The sequence below is a fragment of the Macaca thibetana genome, chromosome 3 (genome assembly GCF_024542745.1).
Source record: "Macaca thibetana thibetana isolate TM-01 chromosome 3, ASM2454274v1, whole genome shotgun sequence".
Lineage (NCBI taxonomy): Eukaryota > Metazoa > Chordata > Mammalia > Primates > Cercopithecidae > Macaca > Macaca thibetana.
The window spans coordinates 107,327,256-107,348,666 of NC_065580.1; the positions used below are offsets into that span (position 1 = coordinate 107,327,256).

At 41.6% G+C, this 21,411-nt stretch overlaps 1 protein-coding gene across 9 annotated transcripts in view; it reads right to left on the bottom strand.

The window, feature by feature from the left end:
- The window catches only part of ELMO1 (engulfment and cell motility 1), a 578,919-nt gene that overhangs the window by 132,292 nt on the left and 425,216 nt on the right, over positions 1-21,411 (bottom strand). The gene's annotated exons all lie outside the window — the stretch shown is intronic.

Consider the following 21,411-nt stretch of genomic DNA (forward strand, 5'->3'; position numbering starts at 1 on the left):
TGAGTTTGCTTTCTCCTACCTTCTCTTCACATACAGTTTTTATCCAGAAATGTCATAGAACCACCTCGCGATACCTTGCCATGTACACACAACGCATGCACGCCAGGGGTGCTCACATAACCAGGAATGCAAGCATTCCAGCGTGCATCCCAGCAGGGGTCCTACTGGGAGGATCCATACTCTAATTCCTACCCAGGATGTAAACAAACATAAACAGCCTCCATCTCTAAATTAAAATGACTGCAACTTTTAACCTAGAGAATTAGAGGGACATCTTTAAAAATATTTGTTGCCTAACAGCCCTGAGAGCTCCGCAAATAAAAGTTAAAGTTTTCAATGGTATTCCTCAGAGGGCACTGCGGTGGTTCCTAGCAAACCTCTGGAATGAAGTGATTACACTGGCGGCTTGTGGAAGATTTTGTAAGTACGGAGTGTTCAGGCCCAGCTCTTTTCTGCATTAGCACCTCACCAAGGCGCCCTGAACACTGGGGATCTCCCTGGATTTTCTCAGCCCATTTTCATACCCTCAGACTCCTCCCCTGCTTGCTCCAAATTCCCCGGGTTGCATGACTAGAATTAATGTCACCAACTCTGAATGTGCTGCCATCTCTCTCCTTAACAGCAGGGGCCGCCACTGAGCAGTGAATGGCTACACATCCTGGTCAGACTCAGGAGGGGGATCATAAGGTGGCAATCTCACTCAGGGGTCTGCGGAAGCCCTCAGTTCCACAGAGATTGACGGAAAATGGTAAGTGTCACAGAAGGCACTGATCTGGGCTTATGTTAGAGAGAAAGGAATTACTTTGCCCTATCGTCATCTGCCTTGGCATCATAACAACCTCAAGGAGAACCTTCTCTTCCTTAAACGTCTCTGCAAGCCTGGGACCCTCAGCCCATAATGACCCAGATGAGGCTTCTGAGGAGGCTGGGACCTGCTCTTCGTGTGTTTCTGATTCTTGAAGCCAAACTGAACTGTCCACCTACCACACATCCACTGTCCAAATAGCAACAGTAGCCCTCGGCCTCCTTTCTTCCTAAATGAGGCTCAGTATAAACCCCATATCCATCCAACTCCAAATGCTCAGCTATACCCCACTGGTGTTATTGTTGTTGCTGTTGTTTGACAGTCTTGCTGGAGTGCAATGGTGCGATCTCGGCTCACTGCAACCTCTTTCTCCCGGGTTCAAGCGATTCTCCTACCTCAGTCTCCTGAGTAGCTGGGATTACAGGCATGTGCCATCATGCCTGGCTAATTTTTGTATTTTCAGTAGAGATGGGGTTTCACCATGTTGGCCAGGCTGGTCTCAAACTCCTGACCTCAGGTGATCGATCCACCTTGGCCTCCCAAAGTGCTGGGATTACAGGCAAGAGCCACGATGCCCAGCCGCCCATTGGTCTTGATGTTGGATTTGCACCTTCAAGAATCTGAATGCTGGTTTTCCATTTTGTCGATTTATGCCACTAAGTGTAGGAAGAAAGTCTCACCCAGGTGCAGCACCCACTGCCAACACTGTCAATCTTTCTCGGCTCTGCCCAGACAACTTTCACTCTCAGGGTGGTGGATGGCTCAGGTTTTCTCTACCAGCTTTCTGGAACATCTCCTCTAACCCATCCTACCTAGTCTCCTCTGCCATGGGAACACCCAGCCTTTGCCATCCCATCCTCTTGAAGGGTGTCCAAATCCTCACTGTTTATGACAAAACCATCATTCCATCCAAGTCTTCCTCAATCAAAATTTAATTATCTTCTCAACAAATATTTAGCAAGTATCTATATGCCAGGCACTTGTGCTAGTGATACGACAAACTGACAAGGTTTCTACCTTACAACCTGCAGACTCTAGTAGAGGAGGCAAAAATATTAAGCATAACTGTGATATGGGGTATAAAAACAGAGCTACTAACTCTGTGTTCTCTTAGCACAAATAATCACTTAGTGAGATCAGGAAAAGCATTTCAGAGAAAGTGACATCAAGCCACAATCTAAAGGAAGAGTAAAAGTTAATAAATTGAGAGTGAGGGGAAGAGTGACCCAAACAGAAGGAATAACACATGTGAGCTAGGAGGCAACATGGCATCTTTGGAAACCTGAAAGAAGCCAAATGTGAATGGATCGCAGTGAGAATGACTGGGAGGACAGTGTAAGATCAGACCAGCAGATGCTTAGAGACCAAGTTAAGGAGTCTGGTTCTTGTTCTACAAGCAATGAAACCCATTGCAGCGCTCCATTAAATGACTCCTAGCCCCTCCTAACGCACCAACATAACCCAAGATATTCCTCAGTTGAGCTGAATGACAGATTAACAGAATACCAACCTGATTGAAACAATCTATTTCAAGACATTTCTGATTTGTTGGGTTGATCTAGCTAACATTTACTGAGCAATTAATAATCCAGGAATTAATCCAGCAATTAATAATTCAGCAATTAATAATCCAGGAATTAACCTAGCAGTTAATAATCCAGTGCATTCTAAGCACTTTATCTAGATTAACCAATTTAATCCTCCCAAAAGACCTGTGAGATGTCATTCAACTATTTATACAAATGAGGAAATTGAGACATAAGGAGGTTAAGCAACTCGACTGAAATGACAACAACAAAAAAAGTAGCAGACCCAGGATTTGAATCAAAGGATTTGAGCTCTGGATTCTTTAAGTGTGATCCACAAGGATCACCTACATTAGAAATTCTCATTACATGCAGATTCCTGGGGGGAAGTGCATCTCTCCCCAACCAGAATTTCAGGGGGGTAGAGTCACGAATATTTTCCTAAGCACTCCAGGGCTTCTCACGCACACCACAGTTTAGGAGTCACTGCTAAGAGATGTTTTCGTAAAGGAGGAGAAGACTACCCCAAAAGTAATCTTCCACGTACAAAATGGAAAAAGGCATTTTTTTGGAGAATGGGACAGAGGGTCTCACTATTTCAAACCATTACAAAAGACCATCTACATGAGAGTAAGATCATCCTTCTTTTGAATGACTGCAAATTTGGTTGTATCATATAATCCAAAGTTAAAGTGGAGGGTGGGTAGACAGCACAGTCTGGCGCTTGGTAGTTATCCTAGTAAGGAGGTTTATGAAGAGAGAGCGTGCAAGTTCGTAAAGACCACATTCATGAGGTAATACAGATGCTATTAGATCCATCAGCAATAAGGTAGGAAGACTATGTATTATTATTGTTGACACTACGTGAAATGTCATAAAGTTTTTTAAGGTAATTTTTATCCTGAAAAACTCATTTTTAATACAAAATTGCAAGATAAACAGATAATTTGATTTTAGCCTTCAATCCTTCTCCCCCTCATCTATTCAAAAGTTAGCAAGTAAAAGCTCTTTCATTCACCTAGCTAGTCATGGTTTTAGTTCTAGAAAATAAGCAGCTTCATCAATATTTTTAGAGGGGCTGCTTCACAAAAAAATAGCTATAGCAGCATCTTTGAGGAAACTTCCAAAGAATTTTTCCATGGGATCTTGTCCAGTGGTTTTGTTAAGGAGATCACAGGCTGGGTGCTCTATTTAGTTAACCTGGCCTTTCTGGCGATTTTTTCCCACTCTAGATTGTGATGAAAAGAGTATATACAAGCTTACAGAGCTGCTGGTGAGCCTCAAAAAGAGGGAAACCCAGATTTTGTTAGCATGATATTTGGATGACTGCTTGTCAAGCTCCTAAGAACTGGCATGAAGCTATTCTGCATACACCTAATGGACTTGTACTCCACGGGCTCCACATGGATGACAGGTAGCCTATCATCCAGCTTCTGAACACATTCAGATTGACTATGTGCTATCCACAGAAAGGAGAAGGGAATCACAGTATCAGATACTTAGAAAATTCAGGGGGTGGGGCGGGAATCACCCCTGGGCATCTGAATAAAGGTCAGAAGAAATCCCTTTTTATTTTGCTTACACGTTACAACCTGTACCCTTTGTTCTGCATGGAGCAGGCACTGTCAGTGCCATTTATCCCATATTGTCTTGGGGCAGATTCAACCTCATGAAATTTTATTCCTTTCCATAAACATGATTTATTGAATGTATTATTACTAAATCTGATGTAATTCTTATACATTTGTAATAGTTTTTAAATAAATCCACAAATCAAAAAAGAATGTTAGGTGGTATGCCTGTATTTTTGAATAAAAAAATATAGTGACTGTTATAGAATAATTTCTAAACTGGCTGTCCAAATTCTCCTTAGTTCACTTATAGGTCCTAACTGAAATGAGCACCTTTTATATTGAGCCTTTAAAAGGCAGATGAAGGGATTCCATTTACTGGGCCCTATGAGAGGTGGCACTTACAGCCATTCCTTTCATTTTCCAACTCCTGTTCCCAAACTGGATGCTTCCACTGAGTATCCATTTCATCAGGATGCATGTTCCTTGCTGGCAATGAAGGTCATGGTAATGGTCTCTACAGTTTATGACATGGCTATGCTGCAACCCATTTTTGTTTGATTAATTCATTCTTATGAGGGAGGTCATCAGGGTCAAACACAGCCTCATGAAAATTCCAAACAGGTAGGGTGTATATGCACTAGGCGCTTCTCCACCTACATCTCAGCCCTCTTATGGAACGCCCTCATACACACACGTGCACATGCATGAGCCCACACACACAAAACACGCTGACATCGCTTCCATAACAGCAACAGGCTCAGTGCAGACTGCATCAGACTGTATCTCCCAAGGGTGTGAGGTAAGAAGTGGGGACTCTTCCTCAATGGGTCAGAGGTGCAGCCACTACTGGCTCAGTGAGACACCTTTATTTCATTCAAGAGACTTTGGAGAGATATTTCTCTAGATGTTGGGCTGACCAGTATAGTTATCTCTGATCATTTTACATGGTGCATTTTTAAAACCAAAACATATGCAAAACTGCAACTGAACATAGGAGACCTTTTACAACTCTTTTTATCCTCAAAGGGAGATATCAATAATATTCCATAGAAACATTCCCATACATAGGCACCTGCATCTCTTTTCCTCACTTTCATGGAGAGATGATCCTGAGCAGAATGTGCAAACCCTGCCACACTGTCACTTTATCTTTTGGTCCCAGGATGCTGAGCTCTCTGTGATAAGCCTGGACATCTGTGGAAGCTTAGGAGAGTAACAGAAAATGCAGATGCAGTACTTACCATGGGCCTCTGCTATAAAAGGCCCCATTTACAAATGGAGAAATGAAGGCCCAAGACATTCAGATAACATGTCTCCAGTTGCCATCTAGTAAGTGGGGCACTCAGGATTCAAACTCAAGTGTCTATCTGTGGAGCACCTTGAGCAGCACACCCCATTGTGGCCTCACAGCTCCCCAGGCAAGCAGCTGGAGCAGGTGGGATTGTTCCCAAGCATCCTAAGGCTGAGTTATAAAATATGAGTCGTTAATATGAACTTTATTTCCCTGGGCTTTGCTACTTTTTATTACCCACAAAATGCCTAACATGTAAGTGGTACCTACAAACAGTAAGAAATAACACCAGGATCCACAAAATGCATACCCATCTATAAACAGATCCCCAACCCATGCATTTCTTCCTGCCTCTTCCAGAGCACCAGGCTCAGAGAGGTGACCATGATTTGGATTCACAGGATTGGAGAGTCAAGGTCTGGAAGTTCCTGGGGCATCACAGACCTAATAAGTGAATGGGCTGACCCAGAAGAACATGGGCCTGAAGAACAAGGGCCAAAATGATGCATCTCTGATCATTCTGAAAGCCTTCAAAGGGATAGTTGGTGAAATTCTGAGTTTATCACTTGCCGATTTGAATTTTCCAAATATACCATGGAAATGAATTCCAGAATTGCAGGCTGATGAAAAATCAAGCCAGAAGGAAAAATGAAAATGCCAAAATTGTCAGCTCAGTCTTGCCAAGCACATCCACTGGCAATATGGTGACAAAAAGCGACTGGGCCAATGGTAGGATATCCTTTAGATGGTGCAAAATGAGAAACAGCTACTTTGCCATAGGAAAAGGAAAGCTTCATCACATCCTCCTTGGTTTTCAGATCTAATGAATAAGTAAACCTCTTCTAATTCCACAACACACCCATTTCACATGCAAATAATTCTACCTTTCAAGAAAAAAACTAGTTTCTGATATTCTCATTAGAGGACTCATTTAATTGCAATGTGTACAGATTAAACCCATGGCTCACCATGTTTTCTCAAATGGTTAAACATTTGATGTCCTTACTTTTTCTGCTCTTTCTTCTCACAGATGCAAAGGTATTTTATCAAATGAAAAGGCTCACAGATAACCTATGCATTCTGGTCTCCTGTGACAACAGGGATTATGCCACAACAGAAAAGGGTGCACCAGGGATGCAGGGAAGAATATAGGGTCTGATGAATAAGACAGAAACCAACAAGGTCAAGAACACAAGCAAACTCAGCTTACCCAGGCAAGCAAGGAAGTAGTAGCAGAAATTGGAGATGAAACTAGAGATAAAGGCAGTCAGTTCCAGGGAGATCATGTTCTGAAGGGGGTGGACAAAGCAGAGAGGCTTAAAGGGGGATCCAAGAGGTCTGTACAGGGCTAGATATGGAACCACAAAGGGAGGGTACCCAGAGGCCCAATAAGTTACCATATGAAATTCTAGGGTGAGTCCTGTTTAAACCCAGTTGTTTTAACTTTGGTTCTCGGTAGTAAGTTGGTTTTATCAGAAGCCAGTCACACAATGAATATCAGCAACAACCCATAACCTCTCTAAACAAACTAACTAAGGGTGTACCTGGTCTTAGCGAACCAGCACTGCCATCACAAAAACAGGATTGCTGTTCTTTTTTTTTTTTTTTATATTTTCCCCCCAATTTGTTTTGCTTTTTAATTTTATTTTCTAATGTACAACAGTTTTATATGGACAAACCAGTTGATCTTTATCTTTTGATTTTGATTCATTTATCATTTTTAAGTTTTAAAATCCTTTCTCACCCAGAGATTTGATAAATATTATATTATTTTTCTGCTGTTCTTAAATCCATCTTTCGATAGCAACAGCATGTACGAGCCAGATCGCTTCAAACTGTTCTCTTTCTATGAATACTTCCAATCAAAGGAAGTTTTGAAATGTGAACCATGACCCCTAAGCAAATGATATTTGACAGGTTATTCTCCATTTTCACCAAGAATAAACTCTATAAACTAATTTGTGGAGAAAATAAATTTAGAAAAAAATATAATTCCATTTTATTGTCCAGTACTTGCCTGCAACTTTTAGCTACTAATTGCGGAAAGGAGTTAATTTGATAATAAAAATAAAAATTGGCCCTAAAGTATAATAACCAATCCATGTATATACAATGCAAAAATGTATCCCTGCCCCCAACAAGTCATCTTGAGCTAAATATAGAACATGGTTTCCAAAATGCATTACCTACAATTCTCTCCACACAATGAAAAGCATGAGAATGATGAAGCAAATCTTTCAAATAATCACATACATTGAACCTTGAATAAGTGCTCTTGCTTATGTTTTGTGAGAGTCTATTGTGTTGGACCTCTCAGCTGTTCGAACACACATTGAGAAAACATATTTCACACTCAAAAAATCCCAGTTGGGAAGTGAGGAGTCCGTGCATTTATTCAAGTAATATTTAGGAAGTGCCTGAGATAATGCACTTTAACATGTTGCCTTGTGTTTCCTTCAAGTCTTGGGAACCCAAGAATATAGCCTTAATATCTTGAAAATAATAAAGTTCCATTTATTACATTTTGTGTTCATGAATTTCATTATATTTAATATCTTTTGCAAGCAGACTCTATTCTGCTCACCTGGAGAGCCTCTATTCTTATGATGCTCTCTTAAAGTTCTTCCTCTATGTAATTTTTCCTTTGCATTCTTTCCATACAATATATGTGCTATGGCTATTGCACATTAATCTCTTTTCACAGCTCTCCCCAATACTGGGAACCTTTAAGGCTGGATTTATTAATACAACACCAGGAATACCATCTCTAGATATATCTGATAACTTAGACAACAAGACAAAATCCTACTGCAAACCTTACATGTAGACAGGTTATACAAGCCTTCTTCTCTTCTTCTGAGTACTTCTGTCATTCTACCCACCATTGTAGGTACAGCCATGGGATGAGGATATCTGAAAACATCAAAATGACTCATCCCCTGTTGTCTCCCATTCCTTCCTCCTCCCACTCCTGCAATCCCAGTCTGAGAGGGACTAGGGTGCTCTGAGAAGCACTGCTGAACACTACCCCTTTCAGAAATTCATTTCACAAGCAATCCAGAGCTGGGTCCAGCTCTGTCTGCAATGTGGCTTACTTTTTCAAGGGTGTCACATCTGCTTAGAACTTCCTTCCAGTTAATGAATCTTTCTTGAATCAAACCTGAGAGGGCTTTTGATCTCAGTACCAATCAACTTCAGGCTAAGATGCTGGGCACTAGCTGGGCTGGCAAAGCTGGCCCAAACCCATGCTCTATTTCAAGGAAGAATAAACAAACTTAGTCTGAATTTATAACATGGAATGTCAAGATAAAGAAATTCCCCGTAGACTGACACCACTGATCAGACCACACCTGAAGTTTAGTACCAGTTCTACACCCACATAATTTAAAGTGTTTCTTTAAAAAAAAGATTGTAAGGTAATACATGATAGGTAGCGAAGATGGGGAACATTAAAAACATAGTAAAAGAAAAATATAATTAATCACACTATGCAAAAGAAACCATTTTTCTTTCAAACCCATAACCCAACATCATAGAAGCCATCATTAAAATCATTTAACCCGGCTGGGTGCCGTGGCTCACGCCTGCAATCCCAGCACTTTGGGAGACCAAAGTGGGCAGATCACGAGGTCAAGAGATCAAGACCATCCTGGCCAACATTGTGAAACCCCGTCTCTACTAAAAGTACAAAAATTAGTTGGGCATGGTGGCATGCACCTGTAGTCCCAGTTACTCAGGAGGCTGAGGCAGGAGAAGCACTTGAACCCAGGAGGCGGAGGTTGCAGTGAGCCGAGATTGCGCCACTGCACTCCAGCCTGGGCGAGAGAGTGAGACTCCGTCTCAAAAAAACAACCACCACCAAAAAAAAAACAACAAAAAAAACAAACGAACAAACAAACAAAAAAACAAATCATTCAACCCTTTTTAGTTTGTAGTTTTATTAGTTGAGATATAATTTTGCATGCTGCTCTACTCCCATTTAATATAGTACAAAACATATTTCTGATATTTAGATACTATTCATGAATATCATTCTGAGTGAGTAAAAAAATTTTAACAGAGAAATAAATGTATCCATAAATTAATTTATCATATCCCCACTGTTGAATAGTTGGGCTATTTTCAATTTCTCACTCATAAGTAACAATGAAATGAACATCTATATGCGCATCTTTGCTTTTCCCCCCTTGAATGACTATAATTCTAAATAGCTGTATTACACAGGATGGCTCTACAAATGAGATAATCAATGTTGGTGAATTTCCAACATTGAGTCAAAGGATCATGAGCCAAAGGAACCCTGTCTCAACCAGTTTCTTAAAATTCTACGGAAATGTCAAGGTTTCTGCCGGCAAAGTGGTAGCAGGGCATCCTTTCGCATCGTCATGAATGCCAATTCCTCCTTTCTGTTTTGCAGAAGGAAGTGCAGGTCTTCTCCCCATGCAGAGGGGCGTAATTGACCTCACAAACAGCTGGAAGCCAGAACTCCAGCCTCAACCCAGCGTGGTCTGGGAAGGGAAGTCTTTGCCATCATCTCAGCCCTGTCTCTGTGCGGGAGCACATGCCAGCATGAAAAATCAATTGGCTTTTGTTAGACAATAAATCTCACCAAAAGAAAATCCAAAGATGTTTTTAAGACAGTAAAAAGTATTCCTTTTCCTTCTCTTTTGGAAATAGCTTAATTTTTTTCGTCTTGGTCTTAAAAGAAATTGCCACTCGAAGAATCACTCTTTTTCCTGACATAGCCACACAACACCATTCAATGCCAAAATGAGTCCGTAAGACTCAGTTTGTTCTGTAGGTTGCAAAGTTTGTTCTAGGGTGTGCTTTTTCCTTTTAAGACCTTATCAGCTGATTTAAAAATAGGTATTATTAGCTTTTTTTTTTCAACAATAGGATAAAACTTCAATTTAAGTAACATTTGTTAAGCCCATATATATTTCTTTCTTTCTTCTTCATAGGTACTCTGGGGTAGAAAGGTAAGAATCAGTCCTAGTTCTTAGGGGTAGAGACAAGAAGGAGAGAGAGTAGATAATACCCATAATCTAAGATCATGATTTTCAAGCCTTTGGAATTCTGCAGCATTGCCTCAAGATAGCCATGAGGTGGGACAGAGAACGAATGGGAACCCAGTTAAATCAAAGATAATTGGCTAAAATAAGTTTCCAAACTTAGTGTATGGCTAAGTTAAGTGCTACAGGAGAGGGGAAGAAAAGTGAACCTAAGAGGGAAAATTACTCCCGTCCCCATGGAGGGGCTTGGCAGGGCCCATGAGTTGGACCTTGAAGGACAGACAGATTTTCACCAGAAAGAGTGAATGTTCCTCCTTGCTAAGGGAACACAGTCAGGGACAGATACTGGGAAGTGCAAGGCATGCTGGGCACTCAGCATGAGTAATGATGGGTTAGTAGGAGGTGTGCTGCTAGACATAATAGGCATGTTGTTTGGAAGAATGGTTTAGGACAGAATGTGGAGTTTTGCTATCCTGCTGGAAGAGGAGAGAGCCAAAGGTTTTCGAAGACAGATGTCTTATGAGAAGAGCTGTGTCCTAGAAAGGTGTTTCTGGCAGCTAGGGGAAAGAGAACTTAGGCTTGGGTCAAGTCCAGATTTAGGAAGACCAATTAAAAGACAAACACATCGTCTACACAAGAGATGATGGTGGCAGGAAGGCAGGATACAGAACAAATTGAGTCCATAAGTGAAAGGCACAGGGTGGCTAAGCTATGACAGGAGAAAGTGATTCTTGAGAGCAATAAGATTTCTTTTAAGACCAGAAAAAAAATTAAGCTATTTCCAGGAGAGAAGGAAAATGATTTTGTTTTTTTCTCTCTTAACAACACCTTTAGATTTTCTTTTGGTGGTATTTACGGCCTGACAAAAGCCGATTGATTTTTCATGCTGGCATGTGTTCCTGCACAGAGACCAGGGCTGAGATAATGGTGCAGAAAAGCAGAGTTACAGCATTAAAAGGCAGGTGGCCCTTCTCATACGGTGGCGGATCGGTAGGACTTGGGGACCTATTAGGGAGAAAACATAGGGAAGCCAGAGATCACTCCTGGATTTCAAGTCCGAGATGCGGGGTGGACTGTGATGTCACTCCTGGAGTTAGAGCCCACAGAAGCAGCAGCAGGAAGGAAGCCATGAGAATGGAGAGTTTAGTTTCGGACATCCCGAGTTTGAGGAGTCTGCAGACCATCCACAGGGGTGGAGCTCAGAAGACGGTAAGCGTGGAATTCTGTCTGCCTCAGATGCTGGTTGAAGGTGGGGAGGAGGCGGTGGTAGGAGAGGAAAAGACGAGGGCCTCGGGAAATGCCTGTGCTAAAGGGGTCAGTGCCATGGGAATGAGGAATGGAGAGGATCCCAGGAAGCACAGGAGGAAACACAAGCCAGTGCCTCAGAGCCAGGGATGAGGATGAACAAGAACAATCAGAAGGTGTCCTTGAGCTAAATGAAGCAATTGCAGCAGGTGGGGGTGGGTGAATATCAGACCACCTTGAGGCGAGGAGGTGGGAAAGTGGAGATGCCATTCTCTCCTGGAAAATTTGGCAGTGCACAGACGGACAGAGATTGGGTAAGAACTTGAAAGAGGAACAGGGTTGGAAAATACTGTTTAAGGACAGGAATGATTTGGGTATATTTTTAGGTTGAAGACAAGAGATGGGGGTGGGGGAGGATACGAATAGCATGAAGGTGTAAGGGATAAAAGATGTATTTTTATAAATTTTTTGATGTCTATCTTCTTCATCAGAGTGGGGATTCATAACAATGTGACTTCTTTCCAGTCTTAAATTTAGAACAAACTCAATGACTCCTCTCAATTCCCACTTGCCTCTTACAAATCATGTATTTTGTGGCTACAGAAGTTTTCAAGTATTCAAAATATATATTAATGCACTTTGGAGTCATATTTCTTTTCTTGAGCTCAGTTATATTTTTAGTTACCCTTTAATTTTTTTTCTAAAAATACTGCTAGTAACTGGAACAACAACAGTTATTTTATTTCTTCCATATATATTCAATGTGCCATTTGTATATATATCTTAGGTGTATTGTATGTATATACATATATATATATGTCTGTATCTGTATCTGTCTCTGTATATCTATATCTATCTTGCATGTACGTTCATTTCCAAAGTCACAGGCAAAAAAATTTTTTAAGGAGAGAGTGGCCCACAGGGTCAAGGGCTGCAAAGGTGGCAAACAAGATTGAGATTTAAAACTGTCCATCGGAGGTCATTATTTGTCAAAATCAGTGACTTCTGTGGCTAAAGAGGTTTTCAAGGACTGATACTATATTTCAGTGCTTTTTAGAGTCCTATTTCTCTTCTTTTGCTCAGTTACATTCTCGGTGCGGCCAGAAGGCAGGCTATAGTGGATTATACATGAAAAAGTGAGCTGGGAAACTGAAGCAATGACTTCAGAAACCAAGCTGGAGGGGCACAGGTGAATAGGGGGTTGAGAAAATCATTGATTTATTATTAAAAATGTGAGAGATTTGTGTTTATTTATATTCTGGTGAGAAGACCGCGTGTGAGAGGAAGAGACTAATGATGCAAAGATTAGAAGTGATAATAGACAGAGAGCCCCAGAGGAGGTGAGAGGGGATGGAATTCAAAGCACAGAAGGAGGCCATCCCCGGGGCCACAGCCTTGTCTAGAAGGGAGGGTGGTGAGTGCAGGATAGGAGAAAAGCCCCGGGTCACGCAGGAGGTCACAGGCAGAGCTGGACTAGAATCCATGCCTCTCCAATGCCTCATCTGGAGCGTTGTGTGTGCTGTGTGATCTTCATGTCATTTCCCTCACGGGGATGGCCCCAAATGCTTTTCATTTATTAAGAAGAGTGGAACAGAACTACACATTTTGTAATTCAGAAATGGTCCTATATTGGCCATTTCATGAGGTTCCACCTAATCTTGGTTCATTTAACCCTCAGAACAACTCTATGACAATCAGTCTCTAGACAGAGAGACTGGGATACAGGGCATGGCAATTAACTTGCTCAAGCTCACCCAGCAAGTAAACAAAGGAGTTAAGGTGTGAACCCCACTCTTTGGGTCCAGGGCCAATGCTCCTGACTGTTAGACTTTACTACAACTTATTGTGGTGAGCTAAATGATCACAGAATAAGAGAACACGAAAGAGAAATAGGTACTATGAATAACACAGAAGAAGACTGTGTCAGGAATCAACAGTGAATACTTATGGGTAAGTACCGCTGATTCCATGTAATGTACAACAATTTTTGGTTGAGCCATTTGAAATTGCTGTATTTGTCAGACAAAAACAGTCCAATACTGGCAGTTGCATATGGCTCCATGTCACCTTTGTGTGTGTGTGAATCTGCAAATCCCTTTCTTGATTCCTCAGTCATGCAGGGGAGCAAAGGCTGAGGCTGCATCTGTGGCAGCTTCAGGTCTCCATTATCAGCCTAAAAGCTTTTATAACTTGAAAATTTAACGAATAAAATATTCTGGTAAGCTGCATCCAAAAAACATTGATATCTTTTACTCACAGCCTTTTCTTCCTGGTACATGCACAAGCAAATTTTTATCCATCTGAATCCCTGACCAACGAGCATCTGCTCAGTTGAGGCTTGGAAGCAAATGTCCAGGCTTGCCCAGTGCCAAAACCACAATAAAGCAAGCCAAGAACCTTTTTCAAACACACATTGGGGCAAAAATATGTCCATTTTATATACACTTTTTGTGGCAATGAATGCATTTTAATAGGAAAAGCATCTCTGTGTGACGCGTGGGTCTTACCCTTTTCTACTTCTGCTTTAAGAACACATAGTGGCCAGGGAGCTTTCGGACAGAATCCCGTGCTCTGTGATTCACAAAATGGAAATCTGGCATTATGTGCCAATGACATTTACTTCTGTGGCAGCTCAAGCGGCAAAAAGCCATATGCCACACACCTCAGATCCAGCCAAGCCACGCAAACAAATATGTGAAAGAGAAATAAGGAGAATAGGACCAGAAGAGTTCTGGAAAGTTGATTGCCTCCAGCACTTAAAACACTCACTGAGGCAAGAACTGGGTCTTCCCACTCTTATGACATTCTAAGGGGGATGCATTTTTCCCCCAATTTAAGAGAACTTTAGGAGGTAAAGGTAAAATACAAAAGATAATTTTTGTGAACGACATGATGTGTTCACACATGTGATTCGACATTCCTGCTGCACAAGCACACATTTCCTGGGCGTGCTTGGGTAAGCTCCCGTCCCCTACATGGGATGGAAGGTTGACAGTCACATTTGTTCTTTGCACTGGAAGATCTCTCGGCAGCCATTCTGGGAAAGAATAAGCACCATTACTGATGTTATTTTTCCCACTGGCCTGGAAACAAGGCTAGTGGGAAAAACAGTGCTCTTGGAATGGCCAGAGTACATGGGTTAAGCAGGTCTAAGAGCAATATAATAAATGAGTGAAGGTGAAAATGAAACAGAGGGAGATACATATATATATATGTGTGTGTATGTATATGTGTATACACACACACACACACACACACACACACACACACGTTTTTTAACAAGGAGTTCCAACCAATCTTCTTGGAAAAATAACAATTCAGTTTCTTTTGCAAAAGTTCAATGTCTTTGAAACTTTCTATTCACCTTGTATAAAGCTACATACGTAGAAAAATGACAACTGCCATTTTTATTAAGAAACAGATGGCAAAATCATTTAATAACTTCCTCAGAGTATTAGCATCCGAAGAGATTCTGATGGAGGGGTGTAGAAGTGTTTCTCAATCAGGCCTGTTGGCATTTGGGGCAAGAAAATTCTTTATTGTGTGGAATTCCAAAATACCCATGGCCTTCAGAAGTTGAACAACAGTGGCCACCCCATATTAAGATGGTGTATATGAATTTAGCTTATTGGTCAGGTGGACCATTTTTAATGATCATTGAATTAAACATTTCTGGCCATTAATTAATTCAACACTGAACACCAAGTATTTGAGCAGATACTACTTAAAAGTACCTGGAGGATATTAAGACATAAAATCTAGCTCTTGCTTCCAATTATATATTGACTTTATTTAGGAAGACAGATTTAAAAATAAACAACTACTACAGAGCTAGAAGACATTCTCCAAAAAAATTTGAACTCCATGCTGTGGGAGCAGATGTAAAAAAATTCATTCTGAATAAAAGGGAGATGGTAATTATCTCACTAAGGTGGCACTTGTGCAAAATCCTAAAGGATAAGTAAAATTTCAACAGGCAGATGGGGGAAGATGTTTCTGGTAGAGGGAATGAGATATGAAAATGTAATTGCACATACAAGAAATGGTGGGCAGTTCAGGTAGAGCCTAGGGTAGGTGCAGGGGAAGATATGGAGATAAAGCAGAAAAAGTATTTTAGGTGAATTAAAGATAAATCTGAACATCTTGCTAAGGCCATAAAATTTAATGAGTCAGGGAATGAACAGCCACTGAAGTTTTAAAAGCAAGAATGGTATGGTCAGATCTGTGTTGAAGGAGATTTGGAAGATGGAAAGGTTTCCAAGCTGGGAGATAAGTTGGTGTAACAGTTGCTGTCTTAGTCAGCTATTGTCACCATTAATGCTGTGTAACAAACAACCCCAACAGGTAAGAAGTTATTCTCACATTCACAGATCTACAGGTCAGCTGAGGTGGCTGTTTCAAGCTCTAATTCTGTGGGCTGACTGGAAAAACTGTGCTCCATATATCTCATTCTGGGACCTACAATGAAGGAGCAGTAGCTGCCAGGGGTATGTAGTTCTCATGATGATGGCAGAAGTGCAAAAGCCCAGCTCAATCACTTGAGCAACAGTCAAGCTCCTGCTCATTTCACATCCATGCACATCTCACTGGCCCAAGCAAGTTCACTTGGCCAAGACAAAGGTCAAAGGGTGGAGGAAATATACTTCACCCATCATGAGGTCATGGCAAGCATGTGGAATTATTCTACTACCATGAAGCAGTGAAGAACTGTGACCAGCCATTCAATCTATCACATTGGGGTGAGAGAAGAGGAAGACAGAAACTGAGGCAATGATGAAAACATAAAGGACCATGTGGTGATTGTACTGACTTTGGCCACTAATCAGTTTCACAAAGAGGGACTAGCCCATAAATTTCTAAGTAGAAACTTACTAGACTGCCAGCTCTACGACAGCAGGAACCATCCTGTCTTGCTCACATCTGTATTCCCAGTGTCTACCACAAACACTGTGTTGTAGACACAAATAAATATCTGTTGAAAGAATGAATAGCATTTGAAGAGTAAGTTGGACAGTGACCCCATTAACCAAGATGTGGAATGCTGATGTGGCTGTGCTGTATGTATGATGGTGGTGAGACAGCAACTCTGAGTACCTTCTAGATCCCAGGCATGGTGCTAGATACTCAGAATAGAGAAAGAGCAAGACTCTGCTCTTAGGAAGCCCGACAGACAACTGCAGTTCACTGAGATGAGTTCTAGGATGTGGGTATTCCTAGGGACACAGTAAGAGGGACATCTCAGAGGCATCTGAGTGAGTTGTTGCCAAAAGTGATAGCTGCAGGCTTGAGCACTTTCCTAAGGAAGACAGTGGTCTGACTGATATCTGAGCTGATTACCTGCCTAAATGACTGCCTCCTACACAGTTGGCCTGAGCATCCATTATTTTTAACTTTACCAGAATAGGAAGAAAACACATAGAAATCAGAAAATAAAGGGAAGAAGGAGGCGGGGAGAAGAAGAAATTTGGTTTGGAATTATCATCTCTCAAATTCAAGTTTTAATGTAAATTTTTCTCCCTGTGATGACTGCCAAAAAGGTGCTGGAATGCTGGGAGTGGTAGCTCACACCTTTAATCCCAGGTATTCAGGAGGCTAGGGTTGGAGGATTGTGTGAGGTGAGGAGTTTGAGATGAGCATGGCCAACATAATGAGACAACGTCTCAAAAACAAGAAAGAAAAGAAGGAAGGGAAGGGAAGGGTAGGGAAGGATGTGGAAGGAAGGGGAGGGGAGGGAACCACTGCCAAATGTAGACTTACTTTGATACCCTCTTCTGGCCTCTCAACCTCTGTCCTTGCTTCAGCCTTGTTTGACTCAATGACTTGGTTCTATGACTGGTGACAGAGCACGAGGGTCAGTGTGTGGGTTGAACAAGGCAGATCAGTGTTTAGCTCCTACTTTGAAAAATGAAGGCAGATAATCTTGACCCATAAGTCACTGTTGCTCAGATAAAAGAGCACAATTCTGAAAAATTTGCACAGAATATAAGCAATGTAAATTAGAGGCTGAATAGGCATATGAAGTTGAATATGCATGTTTAATGATTTAGTCATTAAATATATATTTTAACTACCAAGCACCTAGATCTGGTATTCTGCAGAAAACATTTGGAAATCTCACTTAGGATCTCCTAACTTTTTCTAGCTCTTGTTTTGGAGTCTTTGCAAATAGCTTCCAATCCCACTCTCTCATTCCGACTGCTTGGTTTATCTTGTCTAGGGCCCCTTGTTGCCCTCAATCCTTCATTAATCACAACATCTGGTACCCTCAGTTGGCAACAGGGGGGCACCTATATGACAGCACCTACGTGCTCTTCTGTTCTGCCTTAGGAGACTCATCTCTTTTTAGAAATGTGCTCTCAACCTCCCATGTAACATCACTTACATTGCAATTATGAGATAAATATTTTCTTTTAAATCAATGAGGACCTGTATTTCATGAGCGATTCCCACCTAATGGTACCCTTCTTAGCTATCCAACTCTGCTTCCTATCTGCCCTTTAATTTAAAATGCCTAAATCTCATCATGCCTTACTTAAAATGTAGGTAATTTCCTTTTAATTGGACATATACTAATAAAATGGTTTCTGCGCCATTATCAAACCTTTCATATAAGCCACAATGGAATCTGGAATTCAGGTCATAGAAACCAGTTAACAACTCCTACACAGCTCCAATGTATATTAATAAAAAGGAAAGAAGTTTCAGAAGTCACTGAACAGAGTTATAGAAAGCAGTTAACTTAAAGTCATCATTATTCTCATGCTCAGGGATGGTCAGAAATTGAACCAAGGAACTGATATATCTCACTACTGTCCAGCAGAAGAACCAATCAATTATTTTCTCCTCCTAATTGGCAAATCTCAAGTTAGCACATGCGAAGAAAGATACACTGGCTCTGGAAAGACTTCAGAAATGAAAAGCACTTTATGCAAAATCTTGAACACAAAGGAACACCCACGAAGTATATTTACTACTGTCAGGCTTATTCAAACTGTGAGATTTACTCTTGGTCAAAACCATTTTTATAAATGCTCCTGTTATAGAAAATGTCCAGAAAACAAAACATATTAAAAATGTCTTCAGCTAAAGACAGCAGTCAACCTTTATTTAAGCAGGTTTTAAATAGTTTAACCATTTTTATGAAAATTACATAGGCTGGGGGCATTGGCTCATGCCTGTAATCCCAGCACCTTGGGAGGCTGAGGCAGGCGGATCGTGAGATCAGGATACCAAGACCATTCTGGCCAACAAGGTGAAACCCTGTCTCTACTAAAAATATAAAAATTAGCTGGGCGTGGTGGTGCGTGCCTGTAATCCCAGCTACTCGGGAGGCTGAGGCAGGACAATCACTTGAACCAGGGAGTTGGGGGTTGTGGTGAGCCGAGACTGCGTCACTGCACTCCAGCCTGGTGACAGAGGAAGGCTCTGTCGAAAGAAGGAAAGAAAGAAAGAAAGAAAGAAAGAAAGAAAGAAAGAAAGAAAGAGAGAGAGAGAGAGAGAGAGAGAGAAAGAAGAAGGAAGGAAGGAAGGAAGGAAGGAAGGAAGGAAGGAAGGAAGGAAGGAAGGAAGGAAGGAAGAGAGAGAGAGAGAGAGAGAGAGAGAGAGAGAGAGAGAGAGAGAGAGAGAGAAAAGAAAGAAAGAAAGAAAGAAAGAAAGAAAGAAAGAAAGAAAGAAAGAAAGAAAGAAAGAAAGAAAGAAAGAAAGAAAGAAAGAAAGAAAGAAAGAAAGAAAGAAAGAAAGAAAGAAAATTACATGAACAGGGTCAATAAAATCCAACTCTTCCTGGATGACTCAAGATTCCTTGCATTCTCCTTCCTTATAAAGAGATGCTGCCAGGGCTGTAAATTCAGGGGGTAGAGGGTTGGGAGATGCAGGGTACAGTGCACAACCCCAGGACAGTCCCTGAAAATGGATCACCCTCTGAGGTCTTCTCTATGTTCTTCATAAAAGCTGCCATGGACCCCATGCAGCTAAGACCACCACGGCAGCACACTTGGAAGTTAAGTCACTACTGGCTGGGCACGGTGGCTCACGCCTGTAATCCCAGCACTTCAGAAGGCCAAGGCAGGCGAATCACCTGAGGTCAGGAGTTCAAGACCAGCCTGGCCAACATTGTGAAACCCCATCTGTACTAAAATTGCAAAAATTAACCAGGTCTCATGGCAGGAGCCTGAAATCTCAGCTACTCTGGAGGCTGAGGCAGGACAATCACTTGAATTCGGGATGCAGAGGATGCAGTGAGCCGAGATTGTGCCATGGCACTCCAGCCTGGGTGACAAGAGCAAGACTCTGTCTCCAAAAAAAACAAAAACAAAAAAAGAGTCACTACTAAGTTAATCACTAAACTTGAGGGAGCAGTTTGTCCACCTTTCCTGAAGATGTTTGCTGTCAGTGTTGCCATGAGCATCCTTTTCCTTTTCAGATGCATTTGGAAACCCGTGTCACCCGGTCTTCTCCCAGCTCTCCATTACTGTGGACTGGTGTTGGCTCCAGGCCACTGCTGAGCCTGCCAGTTTATCTGCTTGATGCCATCAGGGTGCACAGCCATCCTAGCTGTGGGTAATTTCCTATTCCCATCTTACACATGAGGAATCTGAAGCCGACAGAACCGAGTCCCTTGCACAAGGTTACCCAGCTGGAAGGGAGGCCCTTGGCATTTTTATGTACTGTCCCCAGTCCCCTCCCTCACCTGCAGTATATTTGTTTGTGGGTGGGCTGGGGAGGAGTGACCACAGTGGTCAAAATCCCCTCTATGGCCAAACTAAAGTTCAACGCACCCCCATACAGAGGTATAAAACAATCTGTATTTATGGATATTTGAACAAACTATCTGGGGAAATCAAGGCAGCTCAATTACACTGCACGACCAAGTGCAAATTACTGCCACTTTAGGTTTTGCCTGTTGAGATTAGCACCTCCTATTTGTATAGGGCAATTTGCAAAGCAAACCTAATGATAGCTTAATCCCCAGTGACTCTGGGAAGTATTATTTATTACTACTGCCACTACCAGTTTACAGGTGAGAAGGGATTTGGTGGTTAAAGGACAAGATCAAGGTCACACTGCTGGTGAGGGGCCAGCTGGGACTGCCACCAGATCCTCCAGCTAATTCAGCCTCGGTTCTTGCCTTTGCACCATGCATTCTTGATGAGGGTGTGGGGACATCATCCTTAGGGAGGGCACAAAAATGGTTCTTGGAGGAGTAAATCTTACTCTTTTTACATAAAAGGCACAGTTATACATACACAAAGAGATATACAATATATCTGTAATTACAATTTCGGGGGAGGGTGATTGGGGAAAAATACCTATAAAAACTCTCTAGCGGGGTGATAATGCAAAAGAGAACGAGAAATATCGCTCTATACCACAGCGCTTCCCTGACTTGGCCAGAGTCATGTTACCTGTCATTAATCCGTATCTGTTTATGTATGACAATGGGGTCTATTTGAACATACACTTATTGAAAAACATAAGTTACCAAAGTCACGTTCCCAGTCTGTCTGCTGTCTCTGGATAGTATAATTGACACTGATGAGGACTGGAGAGGACATATCTTGATTGCTGTCCAACAGAAAGTGACAAACTCCATGGAAATAGGTAACACTATCTTACGCGAATAGCTTAAAAGCAGACACACAAATGAAACTCTTTGCTACCTATCCAACAGGGAATGTCAAAGAAATAATAATTAAATCTATTCATAGAATGCATTTGCTTCTAGAGGAGGTTCCACTGCCTGTGTGGCAAGCCTAAGACCTTTGTGAAACATCAGAAGCCTTTTGAAAAAATGCTTGTTAATGGCCTAGACAGTTGAAAAATGGAAACCCTCATTGTACGACATTAGGGCTCTTTAAGACTTCTCCTCTACTCAAATATTCATGTTTCAATTAAAACATACACCTACTTTATTAGCCACATCAGGCCCAGTTCAGATCAGTAACAGCAGCACTAGATG